The following is a 15,057-nucleotide window of genomic DNA, read 5'->3' as shown; positions in this document are numbered from 1 at the left end:
AAAGAACGTCGAGCGGCAGTCAGCACTCTGATTCCAATAGAACTGAGTTGCTAAATATTTGTCCATATAATTCCTTTAGTGCCATATCTTTTTTATACTTTTAATAAGTCATTAAATGTCTTTTTTGAGCTGATCTGCTGTTGTCACTAATTTCTGGGTTGTGGATCTTCTTATATGAATTTTTACCTGAAAATAGCTCTTGAAAATTGTAGTACAGTTCCTCCATATTTATAACGGAACTTCACTATGTTCTTTTTCCTTTTACTTTGAGGTTTATCTCAGAGACCTGTGAAATATCATCATTTCGGACAATATCCATTATTGGGACACAGTTACACAGTGTTTATTATATTCTAAGAAGTCTCACCAGCACACTGAGCTCTCACAAAAAATGTTATAATGGTACATTTGACCTTGAGAGCTCTTTATCTAGCTATGAAGAGCTCAAGATATAAAGGAGAGACTGATACATTGCAATTTAATACTGAAAAAAGCTCCCAAAGTTTTTGTGGGATTTCTCGCTATGCCCATAATCATGCTTCTTATATAAGGAAAATGATAGGTTCCCTTTTGAGAATGATTTACTAACTAAAAGTATGCATATCTCAATTTATCTAACAAAGCTAAGTATATTTCAATAGATTCCTAGCTTTTCTTTATAATCTATTCACACAACCTATTTAGGGCTAGATTTCAAGTTGCATGGTAACTGTTGTGCGTGAGTGATAACAGGCTTTTGCATATGTCGGAAATAGCATGAATATTAAAAGTTTAACGTAAATGCGATTGCAAGAGTGCAATTGCATTTTACATCCATCGGGTTAGCACAACTGAAACCCTTGAGTAAAGGTTAATGTGTTAAAAAAGTTGCGCTAAACACAACATAAATACATAGTAAAGTTACACTCATATAAACACTATCTGATAAAAAATATTCATATAACTATTAAAATAGTTATAAGGGTTAAAAGATATATGACAAGGTGTTTGACTGAAAAGGGCTTTATTGTATATATACATATACAGTATATAAATGTCTAAATATGTGTATGTATATACACTATACAGTATATGCGTGTACATATGTATTTATGTAATTATGTGTTTTACTGTATATTTATTTACTGTACATATTTAACATTCCAGTGTTCTTCACATACAGTATAATGTAATTTGTATATACCTATACCTGTACATTTATTCCTGTAGATATATAGGTATAAATATCTATTTTACATTAACATTATCAGATATAAATAGAAATATATATTTAATAGTAAACATTTTAAAAAAATCTATGTGAAGAACATGGGAAAGTAAAATATGCATAACACACTTTATTACGCATTACTGAAATATCTATACTATAATCACGTTTGCATGCGCAGCCAAAAGAATCTACCTGGAAGGTGGATTCTTTCACCACCCTGCCATTTTTGGAATCCACCTGGATGCAGTGTAGGCAAACAAAGCCTTAAAAAAAAACAACACACAACTGCCCACACGAAATAACTAAAAAAATACGTAACCGCCCGCAAGAAATAAAAAACTAAAAAAACTAACGTTCACACAAAAAAATAAAAAAACCTAACTGCCCGCACAAAGTATAACAAAATAACGAACCTCCCACACAAAGTGTTAACAAACACCTTAACCGCCAACCCCCACATCGCAAAATAATAAAGTAATTAACCCCTAATCCGCAAATTTAGCAACATAATTAAAATATTAACCCCTAAACCGACATCCCCACATTGCAATAAACCTAATTAACCTATTAACCCTTAAATCGCCAACCCCCCACATCGCAATAAACCTAATTAACCTATTAAGCCTTAAACTGCCAACCCCCCACATCGCAATAAACCTAATTAACCTATTAACCCCTAAACCGCCAACCCCCCATATCGCAATAAACCTAATAAATTTATTAACTCCTAAACCGCACCCCCCCCACAACACAAATAACTAATTTAATTACTAAGCCCCCTAACCTAACACCCCCTAAATTAATTACATAAACTAAGTTACAATTAAAATAAAAAATCCTAACATTAATTTAAAAAAAACCCTAATATTAAATTACAAAAAAAATATCTAAAAATTACAAAAAATAAAAAAGGCTAAAATTACAGAAAACATTATAAAAAAAAATAATAATTATTCCTTCTCCCTATGAAAATAAAAAGCCCCCTGCCAAATAAAAAATACCCCCAAATCTAAACTACCTATAGCCCTTAAAAGGGCCTTTGGTAGGGCATTGTCCTAAGTTAAACAGCTCTTTTACATTTTAAAAAATACCAAGCCCCCCCTAACAGTAAAACCCCCCAAACCCAACACTAAAAAAAAACATAAACTACCCATTGCCCATAAAGGGGCATTTGTATGGGCATTGCCCTTAAAAAGGCATTCAGCTCTTTCACTGCCCATAAAAGGGCATTTAGCTCTTTTACAAGCCCAATAAATCCCTAATCTTAAAAATAACCCCCCCCCCCCAAAAAAAAAAAGCCTAAGTCTAACTCCCAAATAGGTACTCACCATTCCTGAAGTCCGGTGGAGGACTTCTTTCAGGTTGCTCCATCATCTTCTATCTTCATCCAGAGTGAAGGCAGCGCGGAGCAGAGGTGCGGAGCTGGCTTCCCTGATGCACGGATACTCAGCGATGGTCCTCAGCGACAGTTGTCAGCGGCAGTCTAAAGCGGCATAGAGGCTCCTCTTCATGCAATTGTCCGCCACACAGTGAAGACTAAATGCAAGGTACATATTTATTGGGGTACCTTGCATTCTTATTGGCTGAAATTTTGAAATCAGCCAATAGGATGAGAGCAACTAAAATCTTATTGGCTGATTTGAACAGCCAATAGGATTTCAGTAGCTCTAATTTTATTGGCTAATTTCAAAATTTCAGCCAATAGGAATGCAAGGTACCCCAAATTGAATGAGGTACCTTGCATTCAATTTTCAGTGTACGACGGAGATCGGATGAGGAGGAGCCTCCACGCTGCTTTGGACCACTGCCACTGAAGACCGCCGCTGAGAAAAATCGTTCCAGATCCGCGCATCGGGGAAGACCGCTCTGCACCTCCTCTCTGTGCCGCCTTTCACTTCAGATGAAGATAGAAGATGATGAAGCCACCTGGAAGAAGACCTTCACCGCCGGACTTCAGGAATGATAAGTACCTATTTGGGGCTTTTTTATTTTAGATTAGGGTTTTTTGGGCTGTAAAAGAGCTGAATGCACTTTTAAGGGCAATGCCCATACAAATGCCCCTTTAGGTGCACTGGGTAGTATAGGTTTTGTTTTTTACTTAGTTTTTTTTTTATTTTGGGGGGTTGGTTGGGCAGGGATTTTGTACTTTGTAATTTGTACATATAAAAAAGTATATTTCTTTAGGGCAATGCCATACAAAAGGCCCTTTTAAGGGCTATTGGTAGTTTACTGATCGATTAGGGGTGCTTTTATTTTGGAGGGATTTTTTATTTTTATAGGGGTATTATTTTAGGTTTACATTTTTTATTTTGGATAGCTTTTTTATTTTTTTCTGTAATTTTAAATTTTTTATTTTTTGTAATATTAGCTTTGGGATTTGTAGTTTTTTAAACATAGATTGCCCTCTGGGCAGGCTTATTGCCTAGTTAAATATAAAATATTTGTGTGTATTTACAAAAAAAAATACATTATCCTGTAAGTCAGTGTTTCCCAAACCCAGTCCTCAGGACCCTCACTCAGGCCAGATATTCATTATATCTTAACTAGAGCATAGGTAAAATAATCAGCTGATGAGCGAGCAAATTGTTTCACCTGTGCTCTAGTTAAGATATAATAAATATCTGGCCTGAGTAAGGGCCCTGAGGACTGGGTTTGGGAAACACTGCTGTATGTGAAGTACATTGTAATGTGAAATAGTTATAACTCCTGTCGGGTTAGCGGACAAGCGGTAGGTGTGAGTTTATTTCCTGCGCTCCATTGAGTTATATGGGAAGAATACCTTAACGGGTTGCTATATTCTAAATCCTTTGTTTAGCTCTCAACTTGTACTTACTTTGAACTTGTAATAAATGTGCTATCCGACATGCGCAAAAAAATTACTTCTATCAAAGTTCATGCTCAAGCGACCGAGCTAAATAGCATGCTACTTGTAATCTTGCCCTTTTTGTATAAGTAGAGAATAACCTGTGTTCACCCCAATGCAACTGTAAACATTGGGGTTTCTGTAAGATATTCAGAACCTCAGAACCTTACCTTGTTACATTTTAGACTGAATAGACCAATTCTGATAAAACCAATGACATTTCTCCAATCAAAGAACTTTATACAAATAGGATGAACCAATCAAATGGATGAAGTCATTCTTGCAAATCACTGAATTGACAATATCCTATAACAACCAAACACCTCTTTTAAACAGTCCAAGGTATTTCATTGATGCCCAATTTTTTAATCCCAGATATTTATTTGTCGGTAAAATATATTATTTCAACTTTTTATAATATGTTCACTGTCACTGTCAATAAATAAATTATTTTTACTTAAATATAATGTGTTACTCTTCAGATGTCATTTTACACCTCCTAATTAGTTCTCTTATGTTGGGATCACATATTCATTTTCTTTTAAGCATGTACTGCCTCATTATATTTTGTAAGCTATCTTGTATATTACAGCTGAGTGACTAGAAAATATATTGAGCTTGTACAGGAAATTTCTATTAAACACCTGATAACACAGATAAATCACACATTTCCACAGAAAATGTATGAACAAGCCTAATAAAATTTCTATGTAAAGGCACAGAAATTATGTTTTCACAATTTCCTGTATGTGCCTGTACTGTATATTACTTTCTTCAAAACTTTGAGAAAAAGGACTTTACAAATATAACTACATATATTTAATTTAAATTGGACATGTATTTAATTTATATTGAATATTCTTGTGGGTTCTATTTAATACATATTTTAATTTATAATGAAAGTACATTCTTAACTGTTGGTTAGACCAGTCCATACCGTGCACTGTGTCATTAACAAGTGAACTATTATTTAACATCAATTGTTAATTTCTGGCACACATTTGCAACCACTTTTTTTGCTCTGTCCCATATGCCATAGAGAACCAAAAAGGAAAAATCTGTAAACAAGGTTTTCAACAGATTGCAAATTGCCTAAACCAGCTATTTGATTTGCAGTATGTACATAGGGAAGGAATGGGAACTTTTGGCCAAGAGGGCAAGAATGGCACAGTGGTCCAGCTAATGAAATATTCTAATTTTGTATTTGATGGTTTAAAAAAAAAACAAGGAAACTTTATCAGACCCTTGGCTCTGCAGTGAACCTGCCAGTCTCATAACATCAGACCTTAGATCAGACACCTTGTCCTGCAGCCACATTGTAAGTTACAGAGGAGAGTGGAAAGATAAGAGCGAAACATGAGCTTAAAGGGATACTAAACACTTACTTTTATTTCATGATTCAGGTAGAGAATACAATTTTAAACAACATTACAATTTACTTCTATTATCTAAATTGCTTCATTCTATAGATTTCCTTAGTTGAAGAAACAGCAATGCACATGGGTGAGCCAATCACACAAGGCATCTACGTGCAGCCACGAATCAGCAGCTACTGAACCTATCTAGATATGCTTTTTAGCAAAATGAAATAAAGAGAATAAAGCGAATTATATTTTAGAAGTAATTTGGAAAACTGTTTAAAATTGCATACTCTTTCTAAATCATGAAATAAAAAAATTGTGTTTCATGTCCCATTAAGTTATTTTTTGCTGGTTATATTGTCTTATCACAAATATAAACATATCTTGAAAAACTTATGATAATTATGACTTGATCATATATTTTATCAATTGATGCTTTTTTTTAGTAGCTGCATGTTTGTTTACTTTATCTTTATAGGGGTTTTTTGAAATATGCATTGCATGGTCTAACTGAGTGTTCTGTGCAGTACAATAAAGTATTTTGCCTAGATTACGAGTTTCCGTTAAAGGCTGTGCGGTGCTAACGAGCAGTTTATGCTCACCGCTCACTTATAGACAACGCTGGTATTACAGGTTTTTACAAACCTGGCGTTAGCCGCAAAAACTGAGCGTAGAACAAAATTTTGCTCCACATCTCACCTCAATACCAGAGCTGCTTACGTTAGCGGTGAGCTGGTAAAACGTGCTAGGGCACGATTTCCCCATAGGAATCAATGGGGGAGAGCCGGCTGAAAAAAACCCAGCGTAAAGCTCCTAACACAGCCCCATTGATTCCTATGGGGAAATAAAATTTATGTCTACAAATAACACCCTAATATGAACCCCTAATCTTACACTTATTAACCCCATAATCTGCCACCCCCGACATCGCCGACACCTGCATTATATTTATTAACCCCTAATCTGCCGCTCCAGACACCGTCGCCACCTACATTATACTTATGAACCCCTAATCTGCCGCCCCCAACATCGCTGACACCTACATTTTATTTATTAACCCCCTAATCTGCCACCCCCTATGTCGCCGCAACCTACCTACATTTATTAAACCCTAATCTGCACCCCCAATGTTGCCGCCACTATAATAAAGTTATTAACCCCTAAACCTAACCCCTAAACCTAAACCTAACCCTAACACCCCCTAACTTAAATATAATTTAAATAAATCTAAATAAAATTACTATAATTAACTAAATTATTCCTATTTCAAACTAAATACTTACCTCTAAAGTAAACCCTAAGATAGCTACAATATAACTAATAGTTACATTGTATCTAGCTTAGGGTTTATTTTTATTTTACAGGCAACTTTGTATTTATGTTAACTAGGTAGAATAGTTATTAAATAGTTATTAACTATTTAATAACTACCTAGTTAAAATAAAGACAAATTTACCTGTAAAATAAAACCTAACCTAAGTTACAATTACACCTAATACTAAACTACAATTAAATTAATTACCTAAATTAAATACAATTAATTACAATTAAATAACATTATCTAAAGTACAAAAAAAACAAACACTAAATTACAGAAAATAATAAACAAATTACAAGATTTTTAAACTAATTACACCTACTCTTATCCCCCTAACAAAATAAATAAGGCCCCCAAAATAAAAAGCCCTACCCTACACTAAATTAAAATTAGCCCTTAAAAGGGCCTTTGCGGGGCATTGCCCCAAAGTAATCAGCTCTTTTACCTGTAAAAAAAAAGTACAAATACCCCCCAACATTAAAACCCACCACCCACACAACCAACCCTACTTTAAAACCCACCCAATCCCCCCTTAAAAAAAACCTAACACTAACCCCTTGAAGATCACCTTACCGGGAGACGTCTACACCCAACCAGGCAGAAGTGGTCCTCCAGATGGGCAGAAGTCTTCATCCAGACGTCATCTTCTATTTTCATTCATCTGGCACAGAGCGGGTCCATCTTCAAGACATCCGACGAGGAGCATCCTCTTCTTTCCACGGCTTCTTGCTGAATGAAGGTTCCTTAAAGTGATGTCATTCAAGATGGTGTCCCTTCAATTCTGATTGGCGGATAGAATTCTATCAGCCAATTGGAATTAAGGTAGAAAAAATCCTATTGGTGGATGCAATTAGCCAATAGGATTGAACTTCAATCCTATTGGCTGATCCAATCAACCAATAGGATTGAGCTGGCATTCTATTGGCTGTTCCAATCAGCCAATAGAATGCCAGATCAATCCTATTGACTAATTGCATTAGCCAATAGGATTTTTTCTACCTTATTTCCGATTGGCTGATAGAATTCTATCAGCCAATCGGAATTGAAGGGACGCCATCTTGGATGACATCATTTAAAGGAACCTTCATTCAGCAATAAACCATGGAAAGAAGAGGATTCTCCGCGTCGGATGTCTTGAAGATGGACCCGCTCCGCGCTGGATGGATGAAGATAGAAGATGCCGTCTGGATGAAGACCTCTGCCCGTCTGGAGGATCACTTCTGCCTGGTTGGATGAAGACTTCTGCCCGTCTGGAGGACCACTTCTGCCTGGTTCGGTGAAGACGTTTCCCGGTAAGGTGATCTTCAAGGGGTTAGTATTAGGTTTTTTAAGGGGGGATTGGTGGGTTTTAGAGTAGGGTTGGTTGTGTGGGTGGTGGGTTTTAATGTTGGGGGATATTTGTACTTTTTTTGACAGGTAAAAGAGCTGATTACTTTGGGGCAATGCCCCGCAAAAGGCCCTTTTAAGGGCTATTTGTAATTTAGTGTAGCGTAGGGCATTTTTTTTATTTTTAGGGGCTTTTTTATTTTGTTAGGGAGATTAGAGTAGATGTTATTAGTTTAAAAATCGTGTAATTTGTTTACTATTTTCTACATTTGTTTTTTTTTGTACTTTAGATAATTTTATTTAATTGTAATTAATTGTATTTAATTTAGGTAATTAATTTAATTGTAGTTTAGTGTTAGGTGTAATTGTAACTTAGGTTAGGTTTTATTTTACAGGTAAATTTGTATTTATTTTAGCTAGGTAGTTATTAAATAGTTAATAACTATTTAATAACTATTGTACCTAGTTAAAATAAATACAAAGTTGCCTGTAAAATAAAAATAAACCCTAAGCTAGATACAATGTAACAATTAGTTATATTGCAGCTATCTTAGGGTTTATTTTAAAGGTAAGTATTTATTTTTAAATAGGAATTATTTAGTTAATGATAGGAATTGTCTTTATATTTATTGTAATTATATTGAAGTTTGGGGAGGTTAGGGTTAGACTTAGGTTTAGGGGTCAATACATTTAATATAGTGGCGACGTTGGGGGCGGCAGATTAGGGGTTAATAAATATAGGTAGGTGGCGGCGATGTTAGGGAAGGCAGATTAGGGGTTAATAGTATTTAACTAATGTTCGCAATGCGGGAGTGTGGCTGGTTAGGGGTTAATATGTTTATTATAGTGGCGGCGATGTCCGGGTTAAAATATTTATTTTAGTGTTTGCGATGTGGGGGGGGCCTCAGTTTAGGGGTTAATAGGTAGTTTGTGGGTGTTAGTGTACTTTTTAGCACTTTAGTTAAGAGTTTTATGCTACGGCGTTGTAGTGTAAAACTCTTTAATGCAGTACCAGGCTTGACAGGAGAGGGTCTACCGCTCACTTTTGGTCAGACTCGTAACACCGGCGCTATGCAAGTCCCATTGAAAATATAGGATACACAATTGACATAAGTGGATTTGAGGTATTTCCGAGTCTGGCCAAAAAAGTGAGCGGTACACCTGTACCTGCAAGACTCGTAATACCAGCGGGCGTTAAAAAGCAGCGTTAGGACCTCTTAACGCTGCTTTTTAACCCTAACGCACAACTCGTAATCTAGGCCTGTATGTCTTTATTGTTGCTTTCATAAAACAATATTGTAAACCTAAAATCTTACAATATATATTTTTCTGAATTGTCACAATTTAAACTATCTATCTATCTTCTATTTATCTATCTATCTCTATGTTCATCTATATTATTTAGTGCATTGTAAAGACTTGTTACACCACTCACTTCAGAGCTCAAAACTGCATCTGTAAGCAACATCAGCACAAGAACTGTGTATCCAGAGCTTCATAAAATGAGTTTTCATGGCCGAGCATTTGTGCACACCACCACTGGCCTCTGGAGTGATGATTCATGCTTCCATATCTGGCAGTCTGATGGAAGAATCTGAGAGTAGCAGATGTTCAGGCTAGGTCCCTTAGTTCCAGTGAAAGGTCATCTTAATGTTACAATATACAGAGACATTTTAGACAATTTGGTTCTTCCAACTTTGTGGCAATATTTGAGGAAGATCCTGTCTAGTTCCAGCATAACTGTACCCATGTGCATAAACCAATGTCTAAGAATACATAGTTTGATTAGCTGTTTTTGTGGAGGAGTGGACTGCACAGAGCCCTGACCTCAAAAACATTAAATACCTTTGAGATGAACTGAAACACAAATTGTGAGCCAGATCTTCTCATCCAACATCAGTGCTTGACCTCGCAATTGCTATTTTGGCTGAATGGGCACACATTCCCATAGACAAAGTCTTGTTGAAAGCCTTCCCAGCAGAGTTGGAGCAACTGCATATTAATGTCCATGGTTTTGGAAAAGGAAATCCAACAAACTCATATAGGTGTGATGGTCAGTTGTCCCCACACTTTTGGCCATACAGTCAGGACCTGTGTTAGGATTTTTGGCTACACTGACAAAGACACATTTTGCCCCCCCCCCCCCATTAAATAATATTTCCTGCCATTACTGATTCTTAAACAAATGTTATATTGATGAATTAAACAGATTTAGATAACTAATGTATGTATAATGATAGAGGAAATAGATTTCCATTAACATATTAAATTATGTTAGTCTGATTTATTATAACTATAATAGCTGTAATGGTTAATTTCTGCATGAGACAACATACCAAAGTGGTAGTAAATCAATTGTGTCTGCATAATAAATCAAATAGTGGTGACAACACCTCTTTTCTTTTTCATCACTGTACCTAGAATGATACTAGCATGTCTGAAATGAAAATGTATCAAACTGCAAGGGGAAAGGCTCTCTAGCAGATCGTCTTTTGGCAAACTTACAGACTGCCGAAGAGGTCTTTTGTTCAATCCTGCCCCTTGCTTTTTGGCAACCAATTGTGTTAGAGCAGGGCCTGTGAATCACCCAGAACAAGAGAAGTTGGGGTGTTTCATGCTATGCTAAGAAGCAGAGACTACTTCTTAAATTTGTGGTTGTAGATCCACTCTTGCAAGACTGACAACTTCTCAGAAGCTGTGAATGCATCTTGATAAACTTTTCCATAAGTATAAATTACTCAAGCCCTACAGAAGATCACAGTAACTTGCAGGGGAGTACTGACACATTTTGGCCAGGGGAGTGTGGACGAGTACAATGCACACTTTTTTTGAACAAGTGTCACAGTATATCAATATTAATGAACACTAGAACACTAATAAGCACAGCACTCTGCAATAAATGATAATGCAATACATCTATATACTAATAAACATACTGCACTGTATAATTAATGCAGAGAACCTATACATCGATAACATATATGCTGCACTGTATAATGATGTTGAGAGTTTACACACTAAAAAACAGATCTACCCTGTATAATGATGATGAGTACCTATAAACTGATGGTGAACATTCTGTCTTATAATGTCTAAATTGGGCTCAAAGTGTCAATATTTTGTGTGGCCACCATTATTTTCCAGCACTACCTTAATCCTCTTGGGCATGGAGTTCACCAGAGCTTCACAGGTTGCCACTGGAGTCCTCTTTCACTTCTCCTTGACAACATCACAGAGCTGATGGATGTTAGAGACCTTGTGCTCCCCCACCTTCTGTTTGAAGATGCCCCACAGATGCTCAATAGGGTTTAGGTCTGGAGACATGCTTGGCCAGTCCATCACCTTTAACCTCAGCTTCTTTAGCAAGGCAGTGGTCGTCTTGGAGGTGTGTTTGGGGTCGTTATCATGTTGTAATACTGCCCTGAGGCCCAGTCTCCGAAGGCAGGGGATTATGCTCTGCTTCAGTATGTCACAGTACATGTTGGCATTCATGGTTCTCTCAATGAACTGTAGCTCCCAGCAGCACTCATGCAGACCCAGACCATGACACTCCCACCACCATGCTTGACCGTAGGCAAGACACACTTGTCTTTGTACTCCTCACCTGGTTGCCGCCACACATGCTTAACACCATCTGAACCAAATAAGTTTATCTTGGTCTCATCGGACGACAGGACATGATTCCATTAATCCATGCCTTTAGTCTGCTTGTCTTCAGCAAACTGTTTGCGGGCTTTCTTATGCATCATCTTTAGAAGAGGCTTCCTTCTGGGATGACAGCAATGCAGACCAATTTGATGCAGTGTGTGGCGTATGATCTGAGCACTGACAGGCTGACCACCCACCCCTTCAACCTCTTCAGTAACGCTAACAGCACTCATACATCTATTTCCCAAAGACAACCTCTGGAAATGATGCTGAGCATGTGCACTCAACCTCTTTTGGTCGACCATGGCGAGGCCTGTTCTGAGTGAAACCTATCCTGTGAAACCTCTCTATGATCTTGTCCCCCATGCTGTAGCTCAGTTTCAGGGTCTTGGCAATCTTCTTATAGCCTAGGCCATCTTTATGTAGAATAACAATTCTTTTTTTCAGATCCTCAGAAAGTTCATTTCCATGAGGTGCCATGTTGAACTTCCAGTGACCAGTATGAGAGAGTGTGAGAGCAATAACACCATATTTAACACATCTGCTTCCCATTCACACCTGAGACCTTGTAACACTAACGAGTCACATGACACCGGGGGGGAGGGAAAATGGCAAATTGGGCCCAATTTGGACATTTCCACATAGGGGTGTACTCACTTTTGTTGTCGATGGTTTAGACATTAATAGCTGTGTGTTGAGTTATTTTGAGGGGACAGCAAATTTACACTGTTATACAGGCTGTACACTCACTACTTTGCTTTGTAGCAAAGTGTCATTTCTTCAGTGTTGTCACATGAAAAGATATAATAAAATATTTACACAAATTTGAGGGGTGTACTCACTTTTGTGTGGGATACTGTATATATATATACATATATATATATATATATATATATATACATACATTGTGCGGCCACTTTATTAGGTACAGCCCTGCTGTGGACACAAATGACAAATGATTTGTTCCACTACGTTGCATATCTGAAATGTCATTGCTCCTGAACTTTTCATGTACCACAGTTTCACGGATGTATCAAGAATGGTGCAATTAACAAAAAACATCCAGTCAGCCGCATTCCTGAGGAAGAAAAATGCTTGTTGATGAGAGAGGTCTGAGGAGGATGGCTAGACTTGTGCAAGCAAACAGACAGGCCACAATTTCAATAATCACATCAGAATTCAACCATGAGGTGGAGAAAAACATATGGCAACGCACCACTAGGCGCATCTTGTAGAGAATGGGCTACAACAGCCTGCGGTCACGTTGTGTGCTGTTGTTATCAGAGTAGAACAAGAGAGCATGCCTTCTGTGGGCAGAAAAACACCAGCACTGGACAATTGAAGAATGGAAAAAGGTTGCTTGGTCTGATGAGTCAAAGTACCTAGTATGTGATGTTGATGGCAGACTCCGAATTTGGCGAAAACAGCATGAATCCATGGACCCGTCATGTCTGATGAAAACAGTGCAAGGTGGTGGGGGCAGTGTTATGGTGCGGGGAATGTTTTCCTGGCACACGCTGAGCCATTGATACCCCTAGATTAAGTCTGAATGCCACATCGTATGTAAACATTGTTGCTGACCAAGTGCATCCGTTCATCTTGAAAAATTATCCTCAAGCAGGTGGTCACCTCCAGCAGGATAATGCGCCAGGGCACAAATCCTGCAGCACTATGGAATGACTCCTGGAACATGACAATGACTTTTCTTTGCTACAGTGGCCCGCTCAGTCTCCAGATCTCAATCCTATTGAACATCTTTGGGATGAGCTAAAAAGGGATATTCACCATAGGCCCACCATGTAACACGATCATCTCTATATAGTACACAATACCACAACATTTTCAGCGTCTTGTTGAATCCATGCCTAGATTAATTTAGGCTGTTTTGAAGGCTAATACCTCCCTATGTTTCAGTGGAGCCCTCTCCCATTTTTGAAATTGTGCCACCATGTATGGCCCCTATATACACACGTGTATATATATATATATATATGTTCAGCTCCGTTAAGGGCCAATCCGATTCAATATTCCAGATATCCAATCAGCAGGGAAAAGCATGAGGGCCAATCCGAGACAAGGTTTCCGTTTGGGCGTTTCCAAACTCACAAGTGATTGAAAAGCTTATATAAGTAATGCAAGAGAAACAGAAGGGACAGATTGTGCTGAGCTGATATTACTGGTGTGCTGGGTGTGAGATACCAATTTTTACTTTGGCAAAGCTGATCTACTCTTTTCTCATTGATTGCAATATACTTATTGGTATTTCTGAGGTGAGACAAAACCTACTGAAAGATATTGGATATCGATTGGCATTTATCCTGGTAACATATTGAAAGATTGTGGGTAGATTGAAAAGAGCTAATTGTATTTTAAACTGTATTGCATAGCCTTAAATAACTCTTAGCTTGCCTGTTTATATGCAAATATTTAAAGTAAACATTTATTATTGCTGTATGTAGCAGATTTAAAGATGTAGTTTGTATTTCAAGTTAGTATTTCATAAGCCCGTATATTGTTAAACATATATCATTGATGCAAAGTAAATTATCTGTGAAAATTTTGATATTTTAAAGTAGAATTGTGTTAGAGTTAAGCGTGGGTAAATAGTTGAGTATCTTACTTAGAATCTCATTGTGTTAATTGAATGAAAGGCCATTGTAAGTCAGGCTAATTTTAAAGGTAAACTTTTTATGACCTTTGTAAGAAGTATAGCATATCTTAATAGCTTTGAAAATGTGTATAATATTGTTTCATGTCTTGGTATTACAAATATATTCCAATATGCTCATAGATATTAACTAATAAAAATAATTCAGATATTTATATTAATTTTGTGGTTTCTAGTAGATGCATATTGATTGAGGGTTGATATTTTTAAAGGATAATTATTAAATGTATTGTATTATAGCCCTGCCATAGACTGACATATTATTTGGATAGCACTACTAAAGATTCTTATAAATATACTGACACTCTGTAGAGCTAGGGTGCAGGAACTGGATACAGGAACATGACAGACACCCTCTGCAGAGCTTGGATGCAGGAGCTGGAGACTGGCACTTGGCAGATTCCCTCTGCACAACTTGAGCATAGTAGCTGAATACTGACACTTGGCAGACACTCCCTGCAGAGGCTGGAAACTGGAACTTGGCAGGTGCAGGGATATGCACTGAAACAGGATACCAGTGCTTGGCAGTCACCCTCTGCTAGACTTTGGGGACAGGAGCAGGATATCAGAGAAGGCAGGATGGTGACACAGGATAACAGGTAGCATTGTCAGGTTGGTGATGAGAGAATAGCCAGGAGAAAAGCTGTGTGTCAGATACCTGAG

The sequence above is a fragment of the Bombina bombina genome, chromosome 4, assembly GCF_027579735.1.
Source record: "Bombina bombina isolate aBomBom1 chromosome 4, aBomBom1.pri, whole genome shotgun sequence".
NCBI classification, from domain to species: Eukaryota; Metazoa; Chordata; class Amphibia; order Anura; family Bombinatoridae; genus Bombina; species Bombina bombina.
Note: the sequence above shows the minus strand (reverse complement) of the source record.